This window comes from Vidua macroura, chromosome 15 (genome assembly GCF_024509145.1).
Source record: "Vidua macroura isolate BioBank_ID:100142 chromosome 15, ASM2450914v1, whole genome shotgun sequence".
Taxonomy (NCBI): domain Eukaryota; kingdom Metazoa; phylum Chordata; class Aves; order Passeriformes; family Viduidae; genus Vidua; species Vidua macroura.
Genome location: NC_071585.1, coordinates 11,547,515 through 11,553,747, shown reverse-complemented (window position 1 = coordinate 11,553,747; position 6,233 = coordinate 11,547,515).

Below are 6,233 nucleotides of genomic sequence, written 5' to 3'. Positions count from 1 at the left end.
ATTAAAGGGAGCATTAACAGCTGCCTTCCCACATCCAGGGCAGGGGCTCTCAGCCAGCTTTTGGTGTTGTGAAAGCTTCACCTGGAACAGTCTGAAATTATTTTTACAGCAATGTTTCTTTCTTGTGTGGAGAAGGTGGAAGTTTTACCTCTTCTTTACAAGGCTTTGCAACAGAGTATCTGGATAAAGCAGGGATGCTCAGGACATCCCAAAACATCCAAACATCCCTGTATTAGATGATGGGATGTTTTTCAGGGTGCCGTTTGAGCTACAAGGAAGATCTAATCCATTAAATACACACCAACAGCAACAAAAAAATTAAGCAGGATGATGATGTGTGAGCAGGGAAGTGCTTTGCAAAGCATTACCCAAGAACATTCCTCACTTACGCAATACTTTTTCTTTATATTTCCTGCAAGTTCTTGATGCTGGCAGGACAGTTTTTAAAAGTAAGGAGGGAGTGATGTGATTAAACAAGCCTCAAATATTTTTGGAGGAAAATGGGACTAAGGAATCTGATTTTTCTCATAACATCTAAAAAAGTGAATGCAAATGCTGGAATTCAAATGAAAACCCTGCTCATTTGTGATTGCTTGGTGTGAAGGTGGCAATGAAACAAGCTCTTGTTCAGCGATGCACACGCATGAGCGCATGGAAGGGGTTGGCCAGGAGGCACAAAGGATTCTACATCTTCCTTTGCACTCTCTGCATTTCTCATCCCCATCTCCCCCAGCCTGTACCACTTAGGCTGCTGTCCCAGTTTCCAAAGCATCCCCTGAAACTCCCAACTGCAGTGCTCTGTTCTGCTCCAGGCCAGTAGAAACATAGATGCTGTAAAGCACAAGATTAATTTCCCTCTTAGAAAAGCTCTAGTCTTTTAAAGTTAGCCTTTTTAAACATATGTTCCCATAAGTACAAGTATTGGCACCCCCAATACGTTTCCAGTCTTTAGTGTTATGTATTAAAAGCTGCAATTTTTAGTTATCCTAATTTATAATAAGTATAAATAACCATATGGCAAATGCAGTCAGTTTGTGGGTTGATTGGTTTTTTAAGGGTTTTGTTTTTGTAGTGGAATCCTCCAGTAGTGTAACAGCAAATGGCAATGCAACATATTTTAGGAGACACTGATGATTCTGCTTAAATTGCAGTTCCCTTGCACTGCAGGGGAAAATAGAAGAAGAGTACAGCAAAGATATTAAAAAAAAAAAAAAAGGACTGAAATCCTACAAACAGTTTCTTTACTAAGAAGAAATTGAGGAATACTTCAAGAAATTAAATGGATCTTTTTCTTTACACGAGGCAAAGTGTAATTTGACGTTACCCACTTGCCATCTGTTGAAATGCAGCATGTTGAGATATTTTCTGGTTTATGTCAAGTTGCATGACATACTTGTAACTTTTAGCTAATTAACAATGTTATATTTTAAACACTCATTCCTTTTAACTACACAATAGCAGAGCAGCACTCTTTGGAAAGTGAAGCCTGGAAATGTTGCTGCCTTTTGGCTTTGATAACACGCTATGAGTAAATCTCCATTCAATTTCTAATCTTAGAAATTGGGAAAATACTAATGAACACTTTCCTCAGAGTTGTTAAAATTCATGACTTGCAATTTGTAAAGAATAATGACTTACTGCTAATGCTGATGAGCAGCCTGCACATTATTCCCTGGAGAAATGCTTGATATTGGATTAAGGCAAAAAGGCAAAAATACACAATAGACCAGAGGCTTTTCAAGAGCTCTGTGCAGCCCTGCAGAAAATCTTTTAGATGCTCTGGAGTTCCTCAAGCACCTTACATGAAAATGAGTTTGGATGACTGAATAATTGCCTACCTAATCCTGTAATGCTGGATCCTGGTACAGCGAGGCAGTGAGTGCAGCAGCATCCACAGACCCTGCTTCTGGTTACACATAGTGGGAAGGGATCCCTTCCCTGAAGCCTCATAGGGTTTAAAATCCTTTACCTTGCAAGTACAGATTTGTACTGAGCCTTTTATCTGCCCATCAGCATCCTCAGAGCTGCCAGGTGGTGCTGTGAGGGTTTGCTGGGAAGTCCCCAGGGCAAGGGAACCTGTCACTGCCATTCCCTGGGACCTGTCCTGTCTTTTTCTGATCCCACAAAACATGACTTAGAGCTGTCTTGGTTTCTTGGGAGTCTTCTGGCCAGGCAAGTTGTGTCAGATATCTTGAGAGTTTTCCTCAGTTGTGGTTCCTCAGGAGGAGCCTGTGAGCTGCCCAGCCTTCTGTCCCCGGGCCTTCCAGCACTGTCACCTCTTCTGCTCGAGAAGGGACCTTGTTTGTATGTGTGCCTTGCTCTGCCTTGCCACAGGTCCTCAGAGTTTTCTTCCTCCTTGCAGGTATTGGGAGCTTTTCAAGTACTTGGAAAGGGTCCATTTTGCCAAAGCTGGGATCTTATTTCAGCCTCCAGCTTTACTTTTTGTGCACAGCAGATTGAGGTCTTGAGCTGCTGTACCATCTGATGCCCACTCCCATTGTCACCACGGCTGGTTTATTGTCATCTCCAGGAGCTACTGCTGCTTTCCTGCACCAGCTCTGTTGACTGTAGATTGTCTGACACCTGCAGGTGGCTCAGTTGACAGCTGAGCACTCTTAAATGGTTCAATTCCCTGGCTGGGAGTGGAATCCTGCAGCAGTGTCCCAGTCCCAGGGCTGTGCAGGGGGAGCAGGGAGCCCCCTTTGCAGGCATCAGGGAAACAGCTCCTTGCATTCCCCTTCCCACACTTCAGGAGAGAGACCTGTAATGTGTGTTTTGGCTGCACAGCTGTATCCAGCTGGTGAGGCATGAGAAAAATTGCATGGCTGTGAAATGGCTCAGGCTGCTCATCCCTGGAGCATCCACTGCTCAGCTTCGGAGCGAGCAAATCACAGCGAGGGGGGCGACTCCCCCGGTCACGCTGCTTCAAGGACAAGAAGCTGGAGGTTAAGGAAAAATAGGCCACATCAGCAATATTTCAATTCCTCTTGGAAAAACTTTGATGTGAATAGATACAGAGTGTTTATTTTAGCTGCCTGTTCTCACAAGAGAATCAAGCACAGCACAAAAATAACTCGGTTATTACTAAAGGAAGAGCAACCCTTGCAGTTTAAATGCATGCCTCAGAAATAATGGAGATGGTTTAAAATAATCTGGAAACATGTTCCCTCTCCCTCCTCCCCACATCTTCAGTCTCATGATATAAGAAATTAAAATGAGCTGTTTGAAGTGCTACTGTGTTTCTGTAAATGTTTTACAGGTCTCTCTGAAAACCTTTTCAGGTTTCCCTCTGCCCACCTGACAAAGCTGGGATGTATTCCTGGCAGAAATTGGGTTTGGGAGGTTATTGAGATGCTTTCCCACCTTAACCTGCACTCCCTTCTGTAGGAAGAGTCCTTAGAAATGAGCAGGCATGTGAGTGTTTTGGGAATCTAAAGAAGGCCTGGGGTGTAATATGTAAAAGCCAAGTAAGTAAGGCTTTAGCTGTCTGAGGGAGGAGATGCTGTACTGGAGGAAGGTGGGGAGGAATCCACTAATTTGATTTTGCAGAAGTGAAATAATAAACTGGTTTAAATTCCACCATCAACCACCCTTCCCCACCCAATGCTGCAGTTGCTACAACCTAAACTTTTCCTCCAAAGAAAGATCTTCCTGGAGTATTTATGGCAGTGCTTTACAGGAGTTCTGTGCCTATTAATAAGCTGACAGATGGCTGCAGTTTCTGATGAAGCAGATTCGGTTTCATTGATGAATCTCTTTTCTCCCTGTCCCAAAAGGACAGGCACAGCTGTGTGGACCAGCAGCTGCTCTTGCACAGACCTGATTTCCACAGGCACATCTGCCTGCCTGGCCAGGCACTGCTGCTGTGGGGAGGCAGGGAGGGAGCTGGCCTGGTGATTCTGCTAAGGCAGGATGGAGAAGCAGGGCAGCCAAGGGATCCCCATTTGAGAGCTGAGGCACTGGGAGGAGTCCGACCTCGTGGTCCCCATCGCAGTCACACTGTTAAAACAACATGGTGTGGGTGAAATCAGGGAGTTCAATGGGAAATTCACAGAGCTGACCTCTGCTCTTGGTCCCCAAGCCTGTGTATTACTGGAACTGATTCACATGAGGAGAGCCATTGGAGGCAGCAGGTTTGCAGCAAATGGGGCTGGGAGTTGGGGACAAGCAGCCCTTAGTCCTGTGCCTCTTTTACACAGTGGCTGCCAAGCTCCAGGTTGGGAGCTCAAAGTACCCCAGAGCAACATCAATGGGGTGTCACAGCTAGAATCTCATCTACTCTGTGCTTCCTCTCCCAGCTATGATCTTGATGAGGCACAGCACCATATAATGTTGATTTCCTCCTCCACACCCCTCTGGATTTACATTTATTCATATGCCATGTTCTCCTTTCACCTTCCCTATGGCTTCTCCAAGGGAAGAATTGTTTCGTTTCCTGACAATGTAAAGGTCAGCAACTAAAAGAGCTGTGGTTTTAGGTTTTTTTGCCTCAAGGCAGAGGAAGAGCTCTGTTCAGACTCTCAGCTTGCAGAGAGCTGGGATGTTTTTAAAAATTTTTCTTATTTTGGACTGACTTGGGATGGAGCTTGTGATTCTCTGCTGTGACCTCTCCCTGGAGCGCAGAGATGCTGCCATGTGTGGTTAAAATTTAACATGTTTGAAATAGTTCCTCCAGGCGAGCTGTGGGACTCAGCCTCCCTCAGTTCTGGTCCTGTGCCAGCTGCCTGTCCCCCTGGAATCGCCTCTGAGCTCTAGAAGAGAGACCAGAGTCCCCTCACTGTGCCTTTTGTGGGCTATCATTTGCTCAGCTCATTTGCAGACAGATGAGATATGACTGTTCCAAAAGGGACATCGCTCAGCCCTGGGACTGTGCATGTTTGGGGTCACTGTCCGGATAAAAGCTCACAACTTCCTGCACACAAAAACTGATGACACAGTTAGAGAGTCATAGAATGGTTGGGATTGGAAAGTACTTTGAAGGTTTTCCAGTTTCAAGCCCTGCCATGGGCTGTGCACCTTCCACTTTCACAGGTTGGTCCAAGCTTGGTTCAACCTGGCTTTAGACACTTCCAGGGATGGGGCAGCCTTTGCCAGGGCCTTACGACCTTCACAGGGAAGAATTTCTTCCTAATATGTAAAATCTACCCACCCTTTCCCAATTCCCTCTTGTCTGGTCACCACCTGCTGTTGTCCAAGTCCCTCTCAGCTACACCACTGGAGTGTTGTTGTAACCTGGGTTAATCAGCCCTTTCTCACCTTCAGCCTGGGGCTAGAGCTTGCTCAGCTGCCAGCAAGGGAGAAAGCTGAGAGAGCTGCGCACAGCAGGGCACCTCCTTGTACCAGGCTCAGCTCTTCCAGTTTGTTAAAGTAGCCACGTGGTTTGTGCAGGTAGCCAAGAGCTGCTCAAAATGCACTTCCAGGTGTGCACTGGAATGGCTTGGAATGACCTGAACCCAGCACTGTGCTCCCAAACCACCCTGCTATCCATGAGCCCCTTGTGCAGCTGGGCTGGAGAACACGTCCTGGAATGGGGAAACACTGCTGCCCTCTTCTGCAGGATGCAGTCAGAGCTGTGTGTGGAATGAATGTCTTTAATGCTCTCTGCTTTGCCATTGATGAATTGAAAGTTTTGTTCTTACTGGGTTTCTTTTCAGCCTGGACTTCCATGATGTTGGAATAATCAATGTCATAGCCTCATCACTTGTTTTCCTCTTGCAGCTGAATTAAAAATAAAAATGGTTTCCTGTGCTTTTTTTTTTTTTTTTTTTTTTTTTTCAAATCCCACTTGGGTTTTAACTCTGAACGAACTATTTATTGTGTTAAATGAGGGAAGCAAAGAAAATGTTCTCTGTGCACCTGCAGAAAGAGAATCAGGATGGACCAGCCCTGGCTGAGGCAGGCTATGGACCCAGGCACCTGCTCATGTCCTGAGTCTGACCTCTGTTAAACTCCTGGCAGTAATCTTGTATTGTTTGATAGCAATCTTCTTACAAAAAAAGAAATAGAAACAAAGTAATAAAAAGCATAAGTTCAAAACTTGATTTTGAAATGTGATTACACTTTTAATCTTAGTTTGCCTTTTATGATGCATGTTCTTATACAAAGGTGCTGCCCCATTCCAGTAGAGGAGGAACAGGTGTGTGTGGCTTGATGCCATAAGGACCTGATCTTTTAAAGCTTTGGGGCTTGTCAGGAGTATTGGAGATTGCCCGTCTGCGTAACATAATGCTTTT